The 24,216-nt window shown below is 42.5% G+C and overlaps 1 protein-coding gene and 1 long non-coding RNA gene across 10 annotated transcripts in view; one reads left to right on the top strand and one right to left on the bottom strand.

The window, feature by feature from the left end:
- Positions 1-24,216, top strand: part of ESRRB (estrogen related receptor beta) — a 123,290-nt gene that overhangs the window by 56,427 nt on the left and 42,647 nt on the right. The window lies entirely within an intron of this gene.
- LOC122157554 overlaps positions 12,056-24,216 on the bottom strand; it is a 156,554-nt gene continuing 144,393 nt past the window's right edge. For all 8 annotated transcript variants that reach the window (XR_006167946.1, XR_006167942.1, XR_006167945.1 and 5 more), the window contains one exon: positions 12,056-12,270. This is a non-coding gene — a long non-coding RNA (uncharacterized LOC122157554). The remainder of the gene's footprint in view (positions 12,271-24,216) is intronic.

Below are 24,216 nucleotides of genomic sequence, written 5' to 3' on the forward strand. Positions count from 1 at the left end.
GAGATGACATGATGACAGAAAAAATTTTCTAGCATATGCATAGGTTTGCTTTGCTAAAATTGAATGAGGATTTGCCTAAAAATTGGGGTCAAACCTTGTGAAACTGCTGCTGTGTTTCTCGCTCACCTTTTTAATTCTACAGGCACTGTGTGACCATTTGACTTGGACTTTCTTTCAAATTTGCAGACTCTCTTGCTTTGTCTCTCTGAGAAAGTGTGGGCAATGTCCTTGTGAGGCGAGGAGGAGGCACGCATGTAAAGACTGCCCATGCCAGCACACAGGGTTCCTCCTGCCTGACAGCCCTTCAGTGTCCTCTGTTGCTGGCTGAGAGCAGAGCCTGCTGCCTGCGCCTACTGTGGGGAACCTGGAAGCTGGGTGGTGCGAGGGGTAAACTGCACAGGCTGGAGAAGAGAAATAGGGCAGCGGGATCTTTCAGAAGGCAGAGCAGCTTTGAAATGGTGCTTTTGACATTGGAAAGAGCTGCTGTGTGTAATGTCATGGGGCCTGAGGAAAGTGAACTGTTCCCATGGGATGAGGAGATTTATTACAGTGTGTTTAGCATCCCTGCAACTATAGAAGGAAGATACACATCAGCAGCTGGTAGGAGGCCTGTGCGGCTCTTCTGCTCCAAGGGAGCGGAGAAGGCAGGAACAGTGCAGCATGGCAGGGTGGAGTGGGAGACCTGTGCAGCCTTGGGTGTGAATTAGAGCAACACTGACTTAGTGTGAAAGAAGGAATAGCTCAGCTGTACTTTTCTGTGTGACAGAAATATTATGGAATAACCCTGGGAGAAAAAGCAACTCGCATTCAATGAGCTGGAAAAGGAGGAAGCTGAGGACGGCAGCTGATTTGTAAGGATTTTTCTGGCGCATTCCACAGACTGTTGCTGGTTTCAAGTCTCAGTGCTGTGTTGCAGGATTACCGGGCACTACTTGTTGCCTCCTTGTTGAACGGTGCTTTGGAGAGGTGGACTGAACAGTATTTGTTACAATTTTAATGGACGGGAAGCAAAATAGGGGCTGAAGAGGAGAGTCTAGCAACTCAACTTAGTTTTCGTAAAGCTAACCTCTGATGTTGTGTAAACAGAATTGTTGCTTGTTTCCTCTTCATTTAAGGATTTAAAGGTGCAAAGTGAAAGACCTTCACAGGAAATAGGAGGCAGAAGGTGAACCCTGTTTCCATGCAGAAATGCTATACCTCTGTGAGACATGTCCTTTCCTTGATGTGCGTTGTCCCAATCCCTTATCCCTCAGAATGGCAAGGACACAGCTTTAGCCTTCAGATGCGGTGATGGAGTAAATATGTGGCCGAAGGGACCTATTAGCTTCCGGGAGTTACCAACAAGCAGCACTGAGAAAAATTAACAGTGATAAAAATAAATTATACAGTTCATCAACCTTTTGTTTTTAACACTGAAACAATGCTGCTTGGGGCACGTGGGTTACAGCAGGGTCAGTACTTCCATCAGGAGATCTCTGGTTCCCCACCCTCACCCACCCCAGGAGTGCGGCAGAACGGCTGCTGGCAGTGGGCGCAGTACAGCCTGGCCCAGCAGCCCTTTGCCTCCAGGCAGTGTGAAAAACCAGAGGCCATCAGGTACGAGTGAAAAAATTATAAGTTTCCTCAGTGTCAGCACAGGCCAATTCTGGTTTTAAACATGAAATATGGCAGCTAATTAATCTAGATCACAGCTTAATCGCCTGTAGTGGGTTTAAAAAAAAAACATTTTTGTGTGAACTGAGCACTCATGAAAGTGTGAGGCTGATATTACTGCACCAACTGAAGCACTGCTCTGGTAAGCTGCCTCGTGCTGGCTCTGCTCATGCTGCTCTGCTCATGCTACTCTGCAGTGGCTGGCACGAGCTGCTGCTGTCCCCTCTGGATCTGGCCCTGTGTCTGTGTGCATCCCCACAAACCCAGCGTGCTGCACTCCTCCCTAACTGTGTTCAGACTTGGAGTTGCAGAGCAGCAGCTTTGCAGTTTCCCCAAGGACAATATCAGGAATGCCTCTTCCTAGAACTGGGCAGTGGCATGTTGCCTGCTGTATGAGAGAGAGGTGGAGGTGTGCTGAGAGGTGGCACTGCCCTGAGGCCTGGCGCGAGTCAGGGAAGCAGTGAGGAGGCACTAAAAATCAGATCAGAAAGCCAAGTGAATAAAGGCTTAGCTAGTTCCGTTCTTCCCCCAGTCCAGCTGCAAGCCAGGACTGGGAAAAGAAAAGTGATCTGCCCAATCTTATTGACTGTGAGTGCATTTATGTCTTTATAAGATTTTGAAATCACAGTGTGAGTCCTTCATTGTGTATCTCACCCATCATTAGTGAGCTGCTCTCTGTCAGTGCTTCTAGTAGTGCAGGTCTTGTAGTGTTGTGGGTGCTTGCTGTGAGGCAGCATCAACCAGTCCATTGTGAAGTGAGGGATGGCATGGAGGAAGGCAGGTGCATGTTGGAAAGGTGCTCAAAACAGATGGACCAGGCTGGCAACGTGTTGCATGTGATGGATCACAGAATCGGGCTAGCACGATCTGAGGAGAGGCTGTCTATTAAATCTTGTGGAATGGCAGTGCACTGCAGTATTGGTTATTGGGTGGATGCTTGAGTTCTGATTAACTTTCAACTCAGAAATTTACATTATTACTTATTTTCTGTTACAGTCTCAACAAGACATAGTGGTCCTTTCAGTTCTTGGGCCTGGGCTGTAAGCATTAGGTCTCAGAAACAGATGAGTGGAACAGTCCCTTACTGTACATGCTATTTTGAGTAGCAGTTTAAGTTCTTGTGGTTGAAAAGTGCTACAGCTTGCTTCTAACTCACTGTAAATCATCATTTTTTTTTTTAAATGACCTAAGTAATTTTTAGGAAGTCTTCAATTTTGTGAGGTAATAACAGTATCCTAGGTGAAATAAAATACAAAGCCAAAAGCTTTAAGCAAAATAGGTTAATAAAACAAGATAGTGCAGATTTATATCTCTAACCTTCAGCCATTATACTGACCTGTGTAGGAGCTTATAGTTGGTGCTTAATTTGAATAAAAACATTATTTTTTTATTCTGTCATGTTGATGTGTTGAGAAGATGGAGCAATCATATTTACTGGGGGGCAGTGAGGCCAGAGGGCAATGGAGATCTGAACAGCATGGCTTGCACTCGTTCAGAGTTATGACCATCAAAGCTGGGGAACAGACGCATGATTTTTCAACCTAAAAACACAGCATTGATAAGTTGAATTTTGTTGTGTAATATGTGATGTGCAAAGGCACTGTGTCTGTGAAGCAATTTTGGAAAAAAAAAAAAAAAAAAGTGAAATACTTGTGACAAGGTAAAAACTCAGGGAAATGACAGAGTTCACAGCTCTGTAGGATGGGTTGTCCTTTAAAAAAAAAAGAAGAGTTGCACACATCAAAAGGCACTTTAGAATGATTTGAGATACACATATGACTGCTGGGTCAGAAACAAGGAGATTCTGATTTGTCGTCTTCAATTTACCTTTGCTGTTATGCAGCATTTATCCCCACAGCCTCTCAAATCTAGCTGTTTAGTCTGAGGAAGAATAACATGTACGTGAAATTTCTGAATACCTGTGATATATTCTCACAAAACAGGACTTTGAGTACCCTGTGGGCACACAATTAACTGTTTCATTTTAATTCAGCCCAGTGGGAAGGGGTCAGGGTCTCTCTTTCTTTTTGAAATTGCTTTGTAAAGAAGATGGTTATTAAGCATCAACTGAGCGTCTGCTATTGAGATACACCGAATAATCACCCGATCTGATTCTGGATTAGAAGAATAGAGAGAAATCGGACAGGTCTAGGCACCGATTATTAGCTTTACTGCAGCCTGGCAATGTATGGACTAGGCAGGATTTATATGGCTCTCCCAGTTTTAATTTCCATGATTCTCCACAAGGCACCCAGCAATCTTGGAGGGAAAAGAGTGGAGCTGCCATCTCCTTGTTATCTGTCCTTATGTTGAAATTCCTTCCTTTTTGTTTGCCTTCGTCTGCGATTTTGGGACATGGAAAAAAGCGAGCATCCCTGAAGATGGCAGCACAGACTCCCCAAACCTAGCTGCTCTGCTCACAGAGTGCAGAGTTGATACTTTCTGGACTGAAAGATAGGGTCCCTTCCCTGTTTACTTCCTTTTACAGGCACTCAGGAGGATGTTTCTGCTCTTGAGAGCTACATTTTGCTATCTGGTTCCTGTTCCCAGCAGGTGGGAATTCTTTCTAGGGTGCTTTTTTTTTTTTTTTTTTTTTTTTTTTTTTTTTTTTTTTTTTTTTTTCTCTCTCCTTCCCTCAAGGAAAGAGTAAAACTTTAACTTGAGGAAATTGATTTTTTTTCTAGCTGTGCTGAAATGAGTTGTCCTTGCATAGTTTTCATTTCTCAGTGAAAATGATTTTTTTCTTAAGATAAATGGAAATAAATGTAAGCAAACATTTCACAAAGGAACAAAAAAAATCCTGAAAACTCTTTAGATGTACTTTTAGCGTGAGTTTTGGAGCAAATTTTAAAGGTTTTGTGATGAGTGGTGGTTATTGTTGTTGGTTTTTAATAAAAAGCTATTTCATTTTCTGTGGTATTCTGTCCCCACCAATAAATTAAATATACCTTGTGCTCTTGGAAGCATGCAAAGTAACTCTTCTGATTCTGCTGTTCTCCTAACTTCTGTTTCATAATGAAGTTGAATGCTATAAATCTGGGATGAGGATCAGAGCTCAGTTCCCAGGTCTTCTATAAGTTCCTTAGGTGATCTGAGCAAAGACTTAAGTCTCTGATTCTCTCCCCTACTGGTAAATTGTGGATTGAAATATCTCCTTTCTTTAATCTCTCTCTGGAATCCAAGTTCTTATGAGAAGGTACTTTAATGAGACAAACACTTTGGGTCTATGAAATACTTTTTAAATGACAGTAATGCATTTAATAATAAAGCCAGCCTTATCACAATCACACAAATCAGATTGTTCTCTACTTTTGCTTTAGTGGAAAGAAATTCTTGGAGACGGGTGCTGCATACCAAGTCCTTTAATTTCAATCTCTATAGTCTAGATGAAATCGTAAGTGCAGCGCAAGTGTACCTGTTCTACCTTGACATAGGTCAGAGAAAGATGGGAACATTCCTGCTCGTTTGCAGCTGAATGGCAAAGAAGCCTTTACCTCTTTACAAGTAGGCTCCTGTATTTGTACGTATATAAACATATACTGCGTGTGCGGTTCTGTTTTCACACTCATATATGGAGATAAGCACATTCTGCAGTTCTGGAAAATATCCTCCTTTGAGAGCAGGTCCCTGTGTATTGCACTCATGCGTAAGCATGAATTTCAGAGACCTTTTTGCCCTGGCAGCATCTATATTGTGTTGTCCATGCCCTGCATCTATTCATACTCTGTTCCAAAGACAAAGGACACAATGTTTTTCTTGCTTCTCCTGCTTACCTGTTGAAAGTCTCCTTTTGACACAGATCTGCTGCAAACTGATCCAGATTGCCTTTGATTTACAGTTATAAGAACATGTATTTTGTTTTCCTTTTCTACCGTCTTTTGGAGTCTAAAGAGTTTTGGTGGGTTTTTTTTTTTTTTTTTTTTTTTTTCTTACCCCATCTCCCAATTTTTCCTACCTTTCTGGCTCTGGCTCTTTACTGAAACCCAGGGCTTCCCAGGACTTTGTTACATGCCTTTTTTCTCTGCTTGAAGGTTCATTTCTGCCCTCCCCTCAGCCAGGCCTCTCCCTTGGTCTGCCACAGACTGGACAAGTTGAGGCTTTTGAATTCTACCAATGTGAATGCTATGTGTCTCTGCTATTCTTGGGAGCCTGTAACTTGAAGAAAGGCAGTAGTGATGAGTTAATTACTTCCCTGATCAGTAACTGGGGCAAAGCTATGACTCAAGTTTATCTCCTGCCACCACCACCAGCAGCACCTAAGTTGGTTGTGACAGGATGTCATTCAACAGCCTTTACTCAGTCCTAGAAAGATGGGACGAAACACTCTAAGAAAATCTCTTAGAGGGAGGTGCGTGTAGAAAATACCTCAATGCTCCTGAGCCCTGCCTGTTGGTAGCTCTTCTTCCCTTTCTTTATTTTTCACTGAGCAAGTTTATGAAAATGAACGAAAGTTTCAGGTAGGATGTGAAGCGGAGTCTCGGATATCTTTCTCACAGTGGAACAGAACAGTTGATTCTGGGATTTTTTCAAGTTTCAGCCAGATCTATGTTTGAAAGATGTATCTAGTATTTGGAAAATGCCAGAAAGCAAAAGCAAGCTTTATTGAAAGAAGAGCAACAAAGATGGACAAGGAAGGAAGCTGTTAGTCTTGCATGATGGAAGGCCTCTTTATACACAGACTGTGGTTTTGTTTCATGGGAGGAAAGAAAATGCAGCCCTTGGGGTACAGCAGTTGTCACTCAGCCCTGAGAGTATTGATGTACCTATCGTACTTCAGCTAAGGAGGGTAAATCAACAAGCACAAAAGCCCTAAGCTTCATCCTAGATCTGCTAAGTCATGGGACAGTTTGCTGCCATGGTATCATATATGAGGTAACTCTTTCCCACCTGAGGAATTTTCCTCTTTCTCCCAGCTGGGAGCTTATGCTGCCAAGTACATTCCTGGAAGAACTCTGCCTGTGACACAGCAGATCAGTGGGCACAGACACAAGTCCCCTCTCCTCCCAGAGATCGATGTGGTGTTGGAATGTGGTGCTGAGACTGGCATTGCCTGCTCCTTTCAGGTCTGGCATTGATTAGCTGCAGCCTGTGGATAGAAATGGAGCAGTGATGCTCTGCAACCTTGATAACCCATCCTCAGGAGCCTGCCAGTGTCAAGGGGCTCCTTCCTGCCACCATAGCCAATAGAGCCATTTCATTAGGCTGTAAAGGTTAATTGCATTGGAAACTGGCATCGTCCTCAGCACATGAACATTATAAAACTCCACAGCAGTGTGAGGCCTGAAGCTGTCTCAGGGAGAACAGAGCCTATCTGAACTCTGAGAAACTGTTCTGTGCTAATAGTGTGGCAGAGCTCAAGATCTTGGAAAATTGTTGCTATTGGGGTTTTCTCTGCTGCAGGAGGACACTGGTATCCTGCCCAGCTCTAGGAGCTGTCACCTGTCCAAAAACCACAAGGAAGGCTCACTTTTTTTCAAGGCTGGTCCTCTGAAAGTTCAGGTGGTCCATTCCAGTGCGTTGTTAGGCTAGTGTGTATGTTAGCTAGTCAGAGAAATGTATTTTGTGTTTCATGTATTTCTGTCAATATTTTAAGGGGAATTTCTGCTGTGTATGCAGAATATCACAGTTCAATTAGCTAGGTAGGATTTCAGAAATGAAAAAAATCTTCAGCATATGAGAACTTTCAAGAATCTTAGAAGCATCTTTTCCTCATAGCTCAAGAGGAATTTCTATTTTTGATGGGATTGTTGTTAAGACACACGTTTCCTGCTACCTTAGCGTGTTTGCTCATCCTTTTCTTAGAAGCAGCATCTTAGAAAGTGAGTAGCTACAAAGACTGATGCTGGATCCTAAGATGTGACTTTGTAGCGTTTGAAATATTTTGAGGTGCTTTTATTGAAACTATTGAAGAAGAGCAAAAAATTGCTTCCTGGTTTGACACAGAACACTTTGCAAAAACAGTTTGCTTTTCTTCTCTGTCTGTTGGTGGCCAAACAACTGCTGCGCTGTTAAATCACCAATTTCAGCTTCTTTTATAAACCCTTTCTTCTGCCTTCCCTTCGAAGCCACCATCTGTGGGCAGTCTTGCCCAACAATTTTTTATTTTATTTTATCTTGCTCTTCCTTTTCTGGCCTCCACATTTCAATTCCCAGAGTTGGCTTCAGAGAGCTAAACGTGATGCCACACATGAGACTTTCTACTGCTAACCAGAGATACATGAGGACAGGAGGATGTGAAGAAACTAGGTGTGCACAGCTACTGCTGTAAGGGGAGCTCCTTGCCATACAGTGACTCTCAGCAGGTGGCTGCTGTGGCATCCCGTTTACATGCACCAACCAGCATGGCAGTGCCTCGCATCTTGTACGTGATTGCAGGCAGCTGCACTGAAGTCGGAAGTCTGATTGAACCTGAGCGGGTGATCACTCACCCACTGACTATAGATTTATGGCAAAGGTCTAAAAAGATCTGCATGTTTTCATTGTGTCTGATTCCTAGCACATACCAGGGCATCATAGTTCGCATGTCCTCTGCCCACTGTGCAGGAACCTTCTGTTGCATCTTGACAGTAAGTGAAAGAAAGGACTTAAAGGTCTGCAGGAGGAAAAAAAAAAAATGGAGGAAGTGGGAGGGAATGTCTTGGGTTCAGGAGAGCTGCTTAGTGTTTTGAGATGTTCTTCCAGAGTGCACTGGGTTCCCAGTGGGAAGGGCGCAGTGAAGAGCTTTCTCTTTAATACAGTGTGCATTTTATCTCCGCAGACTTCTTGCAGACTTAGTTTAAAGATCTTAGCTCAATACCATTAGTGTATCTCTGCTGAAGGCCCTTTATAAAATTGATTAGAAAGTGGGCTTTTGCATGTGTGTGTGTGGGCTCTAATCTGATTTGAGTCCGAGATGGTATCTTTAATTCAGTGCATCGCGGCAACTAACTCACGAACTTCACCGAGAGTCAGGGCCCCTAATTTGGTTTGAGAATACATTAGCAAAACGAGCTCAGAAGACCCATTTTCAGGGAGAGGGGGAGGGGATGTTTTTGGGGGGGGCTTGAGGGAGGATGGGAGGAATTGACTTGACAGAGAAGAGTCGTGGATTTAAACAAGATCCTGGGCACGATATTCCTGCAGTGGTTCCCAGGAAGTGAAGGAGAAGAGAGAGTGCAATTGATCGATTTCTGTCTTGCACAAACTGGAGAGAGCAAAGTGAACCTCAAGGCGGACTAAGCCCTCTCTTCCCACGCAAGCAGAGAACCCAGAGTGCTGACTAGCCAGCGGTGTTTCTTCCCATTCTGTTCCTACCTGCTGCTGTGTGCGCTGATGTCTAAAGCTAACATTGCAGTTAGTGCTTCTATTCTGGTAGATGATCCACGCTATCAAAACTTTTCTAGACTGATCTGACAAAGAAAAGCATTAGACTACGTCTCTCTTCTCTCTTCACTTCCTGAAATGGAGAAAAAATATATAAATGTTAGAAATAAGTAGACTATCGAATCTGATGTTTGCAGTGGGACACTGAAAGCAGTGTTTTGCTGCAGGTAATGAGAAAAAGTTTTTGCTCATTGTATCCTTTGTTCCTGTAAGATGTGTTGGGAGGTTGTGTAGCATTCTGTATCATCCAGAAGTTCTGAGGAAACTGAAATTCTCAAGATTCTGTCCTGCACCCTTTAAGTAAAGGATTATTTTCATTTAAGAAATTGCTGAAGTTAATAGGGAAATAACAGACTCTGCTGATGATATAGAAATACTCATGATAGAAGTAAATATTTAATTTGAAAATGTAATTAGTAAGTTGTTAGAAAATGTTTGCTGTGGTAATTCAATTGTTTGGCTGAGGTCTTTCACACACAGATGCCTAAGAACTCCAAGTTCTGCTTCCTTCAGTAGCAGCAGTGTATTCCCTATGTAACTGGGCAGTATTCTTCTTACGGGGAGTTTAGGGCTTGCAGCCTAAATTTTGTGTGTTGATACAATTCCGTTTACTGCAAGGGAAGGTTTATTCTGGTTTATTCCCAGTGTGACTGTTAATACTGAGTCTGAGTTAAATTTTCAAATGAAGGCTCCTACATTTTGTTTGCAAAGCACTTAAAAGATACGTGTGTAATTGTGTGAATAAGGCACTCATGGACACAAATGGCTAATATAATTTTGTCTACAAGTTAGTTAATGAAGTTGCTGAGCCATTGTTTTTGCAGTAAAAGTGCGAGTTATTTAGTCATAGTTCAGTATTTGTGTTTGTGGGTAAGAATATCTCTGTGCGGTGCCACATCATGGTTGTTTTATGCAAACATCAAATCTTGGGACTTGAGTATATTGCAGAGTGTTTGGTATAGTATTCCTTTCTGATGTGTATTTAATCATATTGCATGTACATTGCATGCATTGTATAATGCAATGTTTCCATTCCATTGCTTGAGAATAAGATCAGTCAAGACCACAGCTGCACAGAGGGCAAACCATATTCACACAACATTCACACAAGATCCAGACCCCATCCTTACAGGCAATATGACTGGAATGGGGAGCTGACTGCTTTCAGAAATGAAGAGTCACAAAGAACAAATCCCTCAGAACTGAAAAGCTTTGGCAGTAGGTCTTACTACTGTCACTTGGATATACAGCTGGCTATATGATGATTTGACTGTCTAGACTCAGCTGCCTTCCAATAATTGTTTTTGTTATAGCTCACGCAGAGCAGGTTGCACTGCCCATACGCTTAGTTGAGGTTCCCTTTTCCACCTTCTCTGATGATCTGCTGAGGTCAGCAATTTTACTGCAGTAGCTTGCTCTGATGAACTTTTTCTACACCAGCCTCTCAATCCAGACAACACTGCAGTGCAGAGAAATAATCCAATTTTACTTGATTATTAATAATTACTCTCAGCTGCTACTTTTTCAGTTGATTGATTAGAATAAACAGTGCTCTGACAGTATACACTAGAATCCATAACTCCCTTCTCCCTCTGCTGCTGCTCCAGACTTGACTTTTCCAAGTGCTATGTGAAGTGGAAGGTTGCAAAGCAGAGTGCTTTTTGTATGTACTTTGTTGCTAGAGGTCAAGACAATGTTTTTTAACTAGTTTTGACCAATATTAATCTATCTGGACTGAAAGAAGTTCACGAGGTTTGGGTGATATGTCTGGTTTACAAGTCAGTGCTTTTGCAAAACAACTAAGTTTTCCATGTTAGGGTTGAAGGTGGGCAGTACAACTTGATTCTGTGTTTTAGTCTTCCAAAATGAGTATAGGTTTGCAGGAAGCACGCTTCATATTTACAACCTTGTCCCAAGTCCGACTGGTTGTGGATTCTTCCAGCAGGGTTATAGGCCATAAGTCACCTTAGAGGGTCTCGTGTTGTTGTTGTGTGAGATTTTTGCTGTACCAAATCTGACAGTTTCCTTTTAGTATTTGGAATGTCCATATCAAAAGACTTGCTCTCAACCACTCATAGTCTGAAAATCCATCCAGCAGTTCTGCTGGGACAGAGAAACTTTAAAGAGTTTACAGATTTGTCAGGAACTTAAACAGCTAAATAATCGACAGAAAATGTAGAAAAACGAACACTGATATTCACATTAAGTTCTTTACAGAGAGTGGTGAGGTGCTGGAGCAGCTGCCCAGAGAGGTTGTGGACGCCCCGTCCCTGGAGATGTTCAAGGCCAGATTGGCTGGGGCCCTGGGCAGCCTGGTGTAGCATTAAATGGGGATGTTGATGGCCCTGCCTGTGGCAGTGGGGTTGGAGATTCATGATCCTTGAGGTCCCTTCCAACACTGGCCGTTCTGTGATTCTGTGATGTTTGCACTGGCTTTGTACACAGTCAGGAATAGCCTCTCTTAGCACTGCAATCCAGTTTATGTGGCTCCTTTGCTGATCCAGCCTATTCTGTACCAGGTTGCTGTTAATGCCAAGTAGCACTGCAACTGGTACCTCAGTGCACCAGAACAGGTGGTTCAGGTGTATCTGGGATCAGCAGTGCTTTTCCTACTAAGTAGCTACTGTTAACTCCATGGACTGGAATTCTCTCTGGAGATGGTTTTGCTACTTGTAGCTGTTTGATTTGTAGCTTGGATTCCTTCAATTCATCTTGTTCTTAGAATGATGTTCTTTGTTGAGTGGGAAAGTAGAAAGTTAGAAAATTGCTTCAACATAGACCTCTTCTTTGCACACAGAATAATTGTCGGAGGTTCCTAGAGCTTGGGCTGTTTATTTGCTAACTATGAGTTTCTGTTAGATAGCTCTCTGATAGACCTTTGAAGGGAGCCTGTTGTTGCTCTCTGGAGTGAATTGCACGGGGTGGACAAGCCTGTTACAGCTGACAGCAGTGTGGTTTTTAAGGGATGCTTAGACCAATCTCCTGCTCAGCACAGCACCAGATGGTAGAGGTGTGTGGACGGATTCACTATGCACCATGGTTTAGGAACAGGATCTTGGTTTTCAAACACACTTTTATTTCAAATAAGCAAAACAACTTATCTTTCCCAACAGAGAGAAACGAGGAATATTTGAAGTAAAAGTGTTCTTGTAGAAGTTGTGGTTTTACATTAGAAGTCCAGAAGTTCAATGGAGGGCGTGGGATAGCTGCAGTGTTCAACATTCAGATAACTCTTCTGATCCCAAAGTTCAACTCCTGTTCAGATCAACAAAAAAACCTATTTAATTTCAGTGGCATTTGGATCAAGACTTAGAGAGATAGGATCTTATTCCAACCACCTGTCATTTATTTTGACTACAAAATGCTGGATAGGATTCAGATAGCAGGTAGGATATTTATACTAATTTCAACAATTTTTCCTCAGTGGGTTGTAAAGTGAAGTACTTGTGCTGGTGCTAAGCAGCAGCATTCCTCATGAGTGAATGAGAAAGAAGTTTCATTCATGCTCTCATCAAAGTGGATAAAATGTCCAGGTCAATTTTTGTAAATTGATAGGGAGCCAGGATTTCTGAGTTTCTGATCACATGCCAGCAGTCATTTCATTGTGATGCAGAAAGAATGGGGTAAAGCTTAAAAGACACCAAATGGAAAAGCAGAGTGGGATTTCTCCAGTCGCACTCAGCTTTCAAAACAGAGGGGTTGATTTTTGGCTGTGTGATGCTCCTTGACACATGGTTAATCCCTACCATGTAATAAGGCTGAGTAATAGAGAATGACTGTTTTACACGAGTTGATGTCACAGCTTCCGTCATAGTCTTGAATTCCAGAACTTTGAGTTCCAACTTCTTGGATCATTCAGATGTAGTTTATTTGCCAGTATTTGTTTCAGTAGGCTGCCTCAATGAAGAGGACAAAGTAAGAAGTGTACCAAAACATCTCTATGTACATTTGAACATATGTGCTTTTGATTAAGTACAGAGAAAATAGACCTGCTCAGTGAAGAGCAAGCAGAGGGCTGCGTGCAAGATGCAAGGAGTGCCAATCTTTTTTCATCCTAAATCTGGCTGCAACATGAAATTGTAAGCTGAGTAGAAAATCTGTTGAAGTTTATTTTGAGAAAACTCACCACTTTTTTTTACAGTATGTTCTTCAAACAGTGCATGTTTGGCCAGTCAAAGAACACAAGGCAGTGCACAAAAGAGTAAACAAAGTATTAGGAACAAAGCAAAACTAAGCATCTTACTTTGTTTATGCTTGTTTTGGAAATCTTACAGTACAAAACAAAATGGGACATTTTTCTGTAAGAAAATAGAAAATCTTTTTTTTAACACAGTAAGTTCTTGATGGAAAACTTCTAGCAAAGTTTAGCTGTGCAGGAAAACATAAAAATGGGTTGTATGGTGGTGTGGTCAGGAGACGGTTGGTGTGTGAAATAGCACCCAGGGAGCTGGAGATAGGATTAGGCAGTATTAGAGATAAGGTTATTGTGTAGACTGCGTCACAGGGGATTCGGTATAAAGGGCAGTCAGATGCAAGAGGAGGTCAGAATTGATCTGTATAATACAGATTTGTGAATCCAATTCCTCTCTGGCTAGCTTGCATGCAAGAAAACTGTAACTACTTCTTACACAAGCTAAGCTCTGGACTACAGTGCTGAAGAAGGATGTTCAAATTCTGCTGCTAATCATAGAATCATTGAGGTTGGAAAAGATCTCTAAGATCATCTAGTCCAGCTGTCCACTTACCACTGATACTGCCCACTAAACTGTTCCTTAGTACCACATCTACACGTGTCATGTACACCTCTAAGAACAGTGACTCAGCCACCTCCTTGGGCAGCCCTGCTTGTTCCATTGCCTAGCTACTCCTTCTGGGAAGCTTTTCCTTGTATCCAACCTGAACATCTGCTGGCACTACTTGAGGTCATTCCCTCTTTTCTTATTGCTGTTACCTGGGAGAAGAAGCTGACCCCCACCTCACCACAACCTCCTTTCAGGGAGTTGTAGAAAGCTATAATGTCTCCCCTGAGCCTCCTCTTTTCGAAACTAAACAGTCCCAGATCCCTAAGTTGTTCCTCATAAGACTTGTGCTCCAGTTCCCTCACCAGCTTCCTTGCCCTTTCCTGGACACGCTCCAGGGCCTCGACGTCTTGTAGAGAGGGACCCAAAACTGTATTCAACAGAGTTGAGTACAGGGGACGATCACCTCCCTGCTCCTGCTGACTGCACTATTTCTGATACAAGCCAGGATGCCATTGACCATCTTGGCCACTGGGGCACACTGCTGGCTCCTGTTCAACAAAGCAACGACCAATATCCCCAGGTCTGTTTCCTCTGCACAGACTTCCAGCCACTCTGCCCCAAGTCTGGAGCATGGGGTTGTGACCGAAGTGCAGGACCATGCATTTGGTCTTGTTGAACTTCATCCCTTTGGCCTCAGCCCAGTGATCCAGTCTGTTCAGATTCATCAGCAAGGCCTTCCTATCTTCAGGCAGATCAACACCTCCTTCCAGTGCAGAGTACAAACTTGCTGAGGATGCACCCAATCCCCTTGTCCAGGTCAACGATAAAGATATCAAGCAGGACAAGACCCTGTACTGCCCCCTGGGGAACACCAGTCATTATCAGTAGCTGGATTGAACTTCGTTTACCACCAGTTTCTGAGCCTAACCATCCAGCCAGTTCTTTATCCAGCAGACTGTAACTGGGCCATGGGCTGTCAACTTCTCCAGGAGAATAAGGCGGAAAATAAAGTCAAAGGCCTTGCTGAAGTCTGGGAAGACTACACCAACAGCCTTTCCCTCATCCTCAGGCCATCACTTGAGCATAGAAGCTCATCTGTCCATTAATCCTATTTAACACTCTCATGTATTTGCTCCATTCTTTCAAGCATAGTTGCTGATTAATGCTCTTGGTGTTCCTGAGAGGTTGTTCAGGACCATATCTGTGGTTTTCAGTTGGCGAAGCAGTGTCTTGGAGTTCTGCAGTGACTTGCTGAAGTCTACAAAATTAGTGTTGAGATTGGAATTAGAGTATGAGACTTTTTGGCTGCATTATGAGTAGTCAGTACCTTATGCCTGACTGTTCTGTGTTGTAAGTAAAGAACCAGCAACTAGGAGCAGTAACATACGTATGGGTCCTTGGGCTGTGTTTGAGGCATCGGTGCCTGCTGCTGAGTAGAAATGTAATCTAGATTCAAAAAAGATCAGCGACTCTACTTCTAGATAAGACTCTTCCAATAGATTGAGTTACAAAGCAGCATGTGAACAAGGAGATCCACTCAGACCTGGCCAGAGAGAGTTGGCTGGGGACATGCCTGGTTTGCCAAGGGCAGAGGGAGCTGTGTACACAAAGCAGATGAAGTGTGAGTGTGTGGAGTTATAGATTCTGTCCTTATGCATCACATTGATTTCATTCATTGTGTTATACTTAGCATTACGTTTATATAATGTCAGGATGTTATGTGAGTTTGTTTATTTTTAACTCATAGATGACTGGCAGTTTCAGTCTGGATGCTGTTCGGTAATGAAATGGAAGGCAGTCAAGTTCTGGTGAAAGATCTTTGTCAAAGGATTTTTTTGAAATAACAATAAATGCACTTTCTTGACTATGTATATTACTTTGTCACCTGGGAGCTAAATCCAGCACCTTCCTATATGCTGTACAATGGTTGCTGACAGGACTTAACACCTTGCATGCTGAATGGCTGGGTCAGCTTATGATACATGTTAAATTGCATTTAGAAATGTAGGGGGAAAAAAAGCGATGGGCAAGGTGTGTTCTGCATCATACAGTAGGAGTCTGTTGCTGAAACAGCTAAAGCAAGGCTACCTGGTGAAGCACATGATGTGAATAGAATTGCTCAGGACTAAAAGCAGCCTCTTAACCAAACAGCTCTGCCTGACCTCACTGCTGGTGGCCACTCACTGACTTGCTGTGCTGTGTTTCTCATTGCTGGTCGGCTTTGAGTGAAATCAGTTTGGGGATTTGGCAAAGTATTCCCTGGTATAAACAGAATGCTGAATCAATAGAGACCAACACCTGCTAAAGATCCATATCTTATCAACAGAACTGGGTACCCCTTTCTTACTCTTTTTGGTACTTCCTGCTCTACTGGAGGAAACATCAAGGACTTACAGAGTTTCTTCCCTTCAGGTTTTCACGCTGCATCCCTCATCCAGCTGAATGTGAGTGGGCCTAGGCTGCAGAAGCTGCTTCAAAAATGGCCCTGTTTGCTCTGATGGGTTTGCAGTGCTTACTGCTGGCTCATCACCAGACATTGATTTCCATTTCCCATTGCTCTGAACTCTTGCATGGCTCACACACAGTGAGCTCAGTCTGCTATGAACTGTCAGGGGATGTGGCTGGAGGGGATGTAGTTAGCTTCTGAGACCTCCCACCATCAAAATATTTGGCAAAGCTCTGTTGTAAATGGATTTCTGCTTCTACCTATTCCCCACCTCTTGTCCAGGTTTCTCACACCTTCGATTCTGCATGCATCTGTTCCCCTCTCAGCCCAGTACTGCCCGTCCATTTCCTTCTCCATCCACGAGTCTAATGGAGGTTGGTAATCCCGTTAGGTGCTTGCAGCAGGCGCTGCCGAATTTGCTTGCAAACGCCTGTGCCAGGTCGAGTGTCATTGCCAGCAGCGCTCTTGGCGGGATGAAGGTTGCATTAGTGAACAGTAATTGAAATGCAAAATAACATTTTGATCGAGCGAGCAGGCTGTTTATTTATCAGATCAATAGCCAAAATGCCCCATCTGGAGAAGTCAGCGTGATAATAAGTGATAGCATTCCAAGGGCAAACGGAACAAGCACAGCAGGGAGGACGTGTGGGCAGGGTGGGCTGGGTCACCCCGGGCTGGGGGTTGCTGAAACTTGCTTATTTTTCCATCCCTTCCTTGAAGAGGGCAGCCCCCTCTGAGATGTGTCTGCAAAGGGCTCCAGACCTCTGGACAGAGAACAAAGAGTGCTCAAATACTAAAGGAGACAGAGCGCAGACATCTAAAATCATGCACGGGCTTTTTCCTCTTGTGCTCTGGTAGACACAGAGCCATGGTCACAGTGCAAGCTGCAGGTGGTGTAGCCCTGTTAGGCAGTGATATTTTTTTTTTTCTTTTTTTCTTCTTGTTTTTATTAATTTATGTATTGTAATTTGATTTTTTTTTTGTATTTTTTTTTTAAATCTTTTGCATTATTGCACTGTATTTCCTGTAAAGATCAGAACACTCACTGTGATTATCTGAAAATATGAGATCATAGTTTGGCTTCTGTAGTGAATCTACTGGAATGGTACCTAGGTGCATCCACATAATGAGGAAAGAAGGGATGTCTGAAAGTGAGGAATGCGGTTGTATATATTTGTGTGATAAATTTGTATGTATGTATAACTTGCATACACAGGTTCCCTATTGAATGAAGGCTATCTCAGAAAAGTAGTGTGTGAAAGTGCAGAAGCAGCTGTAAATCTTTGTAGGTGCCTTGCTGTCCATCTGCCTGTGTTATCGTGTGTGTCTTGGCTTCTGTTTGCCCATTAGTAAGGACACTGTAAAGAATGGGACTGGGAGGTAAAACTGAGGTTGAAGATCTCACAGCTTGCTTTTTTTTTTTCTTTCACATTCCAAAATACGAACAAGGAAAAGTGAAAATTTCCTAGGATGAGGAGATTTATTCATCATAATAGAAAGGAACATGTGATTATTTTTTTAAACAACATTTAGTTGTACACTTGGTGTTGTTAATTTGTGAGGAAAATGTAGGGAATTTAAGTGCAGAATTTGTTTTGGGTGGATGTTTTTTTGGCTTCAAGATAAAAGAATGTGCAATATAAGCCAGAGTGATGGGGAAATGAAGCATGTCCTTGTTCCATTACACAAATTTTTGTCTGCAGAGGGGTTTGTTGCCTGTGGTGGTCTTCTCATCTCTTGCTATGGCAGGTAAGCAGGACATCATGGGGTCTAAGGGTCAAGCGAACTGGAAGGAAATGGGGACAGTCTGAATGATGGATGAATGAGGTGGATTTAAAACAAGTCATTAGGGCTCAAGGTTGGAATTTGGGTCAGCTACAACTAGCTACTTAAAGTGTTTGTCTGGAGAAGAGGAGGCTCAGAGGAGACCTTATTGCACTCTACAACTTCCTGAAAGGAGGTTGTGATGATGAGGGCCTCTTCTCCTAGGCAACAAACAGGACCTGAGGAAATGACCACAAGTTGTACCAGAGGAGGTTTAGATTAGACATAAGGAAGAACTTTTTCTCTCAGAGGGTGGTCAGGCACTGGAGTGGCTGCCCAGGGAGGTGGTGAAGTTGCCATCCCTGGCAGTGTTCAAGAGGCGTCTGGATGAGGAGCTCCAAGAGATGGTTTAGTGCTTGTGGTAGGTTGTGGGAGGACGGTTGGACTAGATGATCTTGCAGATCGTTTCCAACCTTGTGATTTTATGAGTCTACGATTGTAGAAAATATGCTGAATGCCTACCAGTGATGAGGTTTTAAAGACTCAGCAAAAGTGAACCTTGGGGGTATCTTAAATAGGTGGGTAGTGATAATCCTGTATGTTACAGTAGTTTAAGGTGTGCAGAAGCATCTCCCAAACCTGTGGTTTCTGTTAGCCACGGTGGGCTCTCCACTGTAATCCCTTTCTCTGTTCTGTGCCGCATCAAGGCTCCAGTTTGTAGCACGGGTCTCTTGCCTGCCCTTGCCCATGCACAGCTCTCTTCTCCTTCCCCACCACACTCCAACTTCCACTCTTTTAATGGTTCTGGGACAGCTTCCCTGTGCCAGATTCAGTGTTTGCTCTCACACTGTTACCTTGCTTTGTTTCTATATTGTCTTAGAAATACTCCCAGAAAAGGCAGGGATTTAAAAAAAAAAAAAAAAAAGGGAAAAAAAAAGTTCAAATTGAAAAGCAGTAATTGTCCATTGTTATTTTACATGCTCTAATGTATGCAAAAGTAATTTTAATAAGTTTTTTCAGGATCCATCTAGTTTTGAGTAATGTTTCTAATGATGAGCTACTTAATTATAGATTTCTCCAAGAGCTACAGGTGGAACCTAGGCAAAGCCCATCTGTCCTCTCTGAACTGTCTTGGCAGGGATGGGAGAAAAAGGCAGAGTCCTGCTGCAGCTTTCAGTGTTGAGATGTAAGAAAAATTCAAAAAAAAAAATGGCAGTCACTCAAAGTCAAAGAACTCCTGAATGCCTCCGGACTGGAGAACATTCAAGTTCAGATTTTGTCTGAATAAACTTTGGATACCCTTTCAGTAAATTAATATTCGGAAGAAATATTAGTTCTTTCTTCATAATGTAGTCTTTCTTCATATTTCCTTCCAGGATGACGTCCTTGATAGGTAGGTAGCTCCCATCTTAAATCCTTTCCTAAACACTTGCTGGAATTAAACAGTACTTCTGTGTCTCTGTATTTTTTTTCTGCTATTTTACATCATGCATTGTAAGCAAGGCTGAAGAGAGGAGTGCCTTCAGTGGTTGTCTTCAAATACAAGGAAGTGCAGGCTGAGGAATTTGCCCTGGTGGCAGTTTTCTGTCAGAAATGCTAAGATGGTAGCGAGTGGAAAAAAAAGGTCTGTGTGAGATGAGACGATGGATCAGGCCAGGATGCAAAAATGAATGTGACATGAATGACTCTTCTGGAGGTTTTGCTTTCCTTGCTCAGCTGAAAAGGTGAAAGCAAAATTCTGACGTATGAGTGTTTGAAGTGCTCTACTGAATATGTTGTTGTATGAGTATCATTCACTACTGTCTGAAGGACACTGAAGGTACTAAGAGAGATATAGATTAGAAGTGCCCTAGATAGACAAGGTATAAAGAAACATTCAAGAATAAATGAAGGTCCAGCTGAGCATTTCAACAGGGTTTACTGTATCTAGCTTCACCATACGCAAGCAAAAATGTTGAACTGGTGTGAGCAATCTTCCAAATGTGGAAATAATAGAGGAAGAAGATATAGACAGACAGGAGGTGTAAAATATACAGTGACTGCAGGGGGGGAAAAAGGGTGACGGTAGAATTTAGATAAACAGTGAATGGCAAGTGGATCCTGATCCTTGTTTCATAGTGGTATCAATGGTAAGTGTAAGTAGAAGCATTAGCTCAAGTGCTAAAACAATTCATTCTAAAGGAACAGCCATTAGTACGCCGTAGGGCAAGGTACCTTCAAAAGGCAATGTGTTAATAAGAGAGCAAACTGATAATGTATGTCACACCTCCAGATTAATTGTCACTTCATCTGTGTAATACTTCTTACCATTAACTAACAAGAGTGTTGTCTTAAGTGTGAAGAGAAATTACAAGAAGGAGAAAAGGGATGAAGGCTAGCAAGAAATCCATAATGTCTTCTGCCCATAAGAAAGCTTTTTATTTCTTAAGCAGCCTCCAGACAAGTTTGCTGTGGTGGCTTTCATCAGTGCAAGCTAACTTGGACTGGAGCAAATCTACTGATACGTAACTGTGCTCTGGTTATACTATGGGTCAAAGGGATAAAAATGTCTTGTGGGCATTAGACAAGCAAATACTATTTGTATAAGAGCCAGAGTATGTGCACTTGCTGTCCTGCATCTCCTTATCTAGCAGAAGAACCCAGCTTGGAACTCCTTTGCCCACTCCTGTGCAAGGAATCTTTTCTTCCAGTCTACATGATGGAACTGTCTCATGCCACAACCCACTTCAGGAGATCTCATATAATGCAGTTCATCTCAGGGCTGACACTGGAGACAGGTCTTTTGGTTGACTCTTGCAGCTGAAGAGCTCTAGCATTTTGTTGGCTACCTGTCATATTTACTTTCTAGATGCTTCAGCCTCCTGACTCAAAAATTCTTTGCCTGACCTCCTCAAATTGCAAAGCAAATTCAAAAGTCCATCTCTCTCTTCAAAGTAAGTTTAAAAGGCAAGCCAAGTGTGATGCATTTGTACAGAATAAGCCAGGTCCAGATGCCCAGTAGAGCCAGAAGCAACAGAAAAGATTGCAGTTAGAGTTAGAATGGTGTATTGCATTTATTAAAAAAAAAAAATATGCTTACAATAGCACCTTGTTACAACCTGACTGTCCAGGTTGGTGTTCATGCTGTGGAGTAGAAGTGCCATCCACTCGAGCAAACTCATCAGTGTTTTGCTATGATTTGTGTTTGTTCTGAAGGCAAGCAGGTAGTATTTATTATGTGTCTATACTAGGGATGAATGCTTTGCAGAGAGTGTCTCTGGGTCTTGCTGTACTTTGCAGAATAGCAACATAGCCTATGCAAGCCAAAGGGAGCTCCTGCTAGCAAGCACGACAGAACCCTTAGAAATCATATTTACACTCCAGAGAAAAATATTTAGGTTGATTTGAGCTTATGACTGTCTTATCCTTTATAGCAAAGCAAAAAGCTATGATTTAAGTAAAACCTTCTAAAACCTAGGTACTGATACCTTGGCAATTTCTGCTTATGATCTGGCACCCAACTTGGTAATTAAGCCTGTCACCCACGCAGTACCCAGGCTTTTGCCTCCAGAGAGAACTAAAGTTTGCCCTGGGTGCAGAATATGTTCCTGTGTGACAGAATATTCCCACAACAGCTTCCTGAACCACGGTGATTAGGGCTGAGTTATCCACAATTACTTACTGCACAGAAGTGACACATTAGCAGATCCCATTATTTTCAGACCATTGCATGGAAAAGATCTGTCAGGAAGGATGAGGCAGCGTCTCTAGATGATGATGTTCCTCTCATCTGAGGTTCAAATGGAGCAACAGGGCAGGACAGGCCTTGCCCCCAACAGTACATGGGAGGCCAAGAGTCAGGGCCATGCATGTCTGTGGTGCAAGTGGAGCCCGCAGGTGGGAGCCACTTGGCCCTGTGTTATGAACGCCTTGTGCCTGCACCCTATAATTACTCGGGTTGTTATTGCAGCTGTCATGTCTAGCGTGCCATTTGGAAAACATTATTTGCTTCTGTATCTAAAAAAAGCCACCTGACAAAATTTGGCTTGTTCTTGAGGTTGTGGCAAGTGTTTGAGAAGCTGATCTAGTGCTTGTCAGCCAGCTATGAGTTGTGAAGCTCTTTCGTATGGCCCACAGAGGATGCAAAGTCTGTCTTGCCCCAGTGGCATCATGGCATGATATGCACATCTCATTTTCACAAGCAGTGTAAGTTTGTCACCTGGGTATTATTAGAATACTGATAGTAAAAATAGGCCTGCAACCATGGAAAGGTTGGATTTTTTAAACTGTTTAATTGTTGGTGTTTCTTCTTATTAAAGAGTCTTTTAAAGTTCCATGGCTGGTCTAAAAATGTCAGTGCAATCCAAAGCATGGTTTTGTCACAGGTTGGGAAGTAAAGTGAACAGATTTATAATGGCAGCCTTCTCAGTTTTTTTTCAGCAAAGCTTGATTTCACTGTGAGGCCTCCCCAGTTGTGACCTTCAGGACTAATGTAGAGAACCAGAAGCACAGCCATAGAGCATCTGGAAGTTGCAAGCCATACCAGCATGTTGCCTGCAGGGCTCTTCAATTTATGGTGGATCACAGGACTTTTCAGAATAGAATTCTGTCTGGAGTCTATGTCCATCTGTGAGAACCACCACAAAAGCCCATTTCTGACCTTTGCATTGTTTCTTGTACCTGGGGAAAAAAAAAAGGTTTTGTTCTGAGGAATTTATGAGAGAGTGTTCATTTGCTGACTCATTACCCATGTTCATACTAACACAGATGTATTTCAGATATGTTTTAATGACAACTTCATTTTTAATGTTGGAAATCTCCAGCATGCTCTGTTAGTGGCTATGTGATTTAATCAGAAAATCCTGGCAGAAGGACTGGCCTACATGGCAGAACTTCTGATGCTCATTCCTACCTTACTTCAAGAAACGAGTATAGCACTGAGATAACCCTGCTTTTCTTGTTGAAGATAATGTACTGAGATCATCCACTAGAGAACATCAGCAGTAACACTTCTAAACTTCCCTAGCTCCTATTCAGAGTAGGGAGCGCTGCATGGAGAACATGCAGGGTCAGACACTTGGTTTTGCATTGGCACTTGGAGCTGTGCAGATGGAATTAAGTTACCGAATTTGGGATATGTTAGCTGATAGAGAATCCTATTGGTAGGAGAAAGCTACCTTCTGTAACAGCGACAGGTACTGTTCTAGCTCTCTTGAAAGTAGCTGTGACCCACCTCTGGGTTTGTCTCTTAAGGCATGTAAAGGCTTGTAGTTAGAACATACTGATGTCATTTTCTTATCTAGAACTGGGATAATAAGATGGTTATAGCTACAAATCACTATTTGTGGCAAAAGAAAAAAAAAAAACCTCAGAAAATGTGTAATGAACTTTATAGAGAAGTAGCAAAGTTGAAAGGATAGAGAAAAACTGGAGAAATTTCTAATATCAAATCAACATCACTGCTCAAAAGAGATAACACTAAAGGCATGGGAGCACCTAAAGCACAATCCTGACTTGGTCTAAACCTGCATATTTACATTCAGGATCACTGAGATCAGAGCATGCTTGTCTGACAGCAGTGTGCACACAAAGGCTAATAACATCATCAGTGATAAACAGCAGTGGGTTTATGAAACGAGAGCAGTCAGACAATAACCTTTCTTGATACAATTAGATAATTAGTGGGCAAAAAGAAAGCAGTGGATAGACTGTCTGTGGGCTGCGCATGAGCTTTTGACATAAAGCTGTGTAAGATCTTATTAGGGAAATTAGATCAAATTGGTTTTGATACAAATCCTGTGAAATGAATCATGGATTAGCTGACAGAGTATAAACAGAAGGGTTATAGACATTCTTTATCCTTCTGCAAAGGTGGTGTCCAAAAGGGTGCTGCTTTGCCTTTAAGTATTCATTAGTGACCTGAAGGAAAATGTAAGAGATTAGTTCTTAAATTTACAGTTGACACAACTGAAAGATATTAGAAACAAATCAGTGTTTAAAAAAAAAATCTAGGCTGAAAAAATGAGCATTATTAAAAGACCTTGGCTTTGATAAAACGAGTGAAAATTAGTGGTGTGTGCTTTAAAGGTGATATGAGATCTACTTTAGAACAGGAAGAATCTGAATTTCGTATTGTGCACAGCAAGATGGCAAAGCAGCTTAAGTTCTGAGAACTAGTGAGACAGTGGGTATGCAGTGATGTGAGCTGGGATGCAGGCTAATGGCTAGTGAAGCTACACATGGCTGGCCTGTAAGTCTGCTTGACTATGC

The sequence above is a fragment of the Centrocercus urophasianus genome, unplaced genomic scaffold (genome assembly GCF_019232065.1).
Source record: "Centrocercus urophasianus isolate 14NV4802_14NV808 unplaced genomic scaffold, USGS_Curo_1.0 seq_14, whole genome shotgun sequence".
Classification (NCBI taxonomy): Eukaryota; Metazoa; Chordata; class Aves; order Galliformes; family Phasianidae; genus Centrocercus; species Centrocercus urophasianus.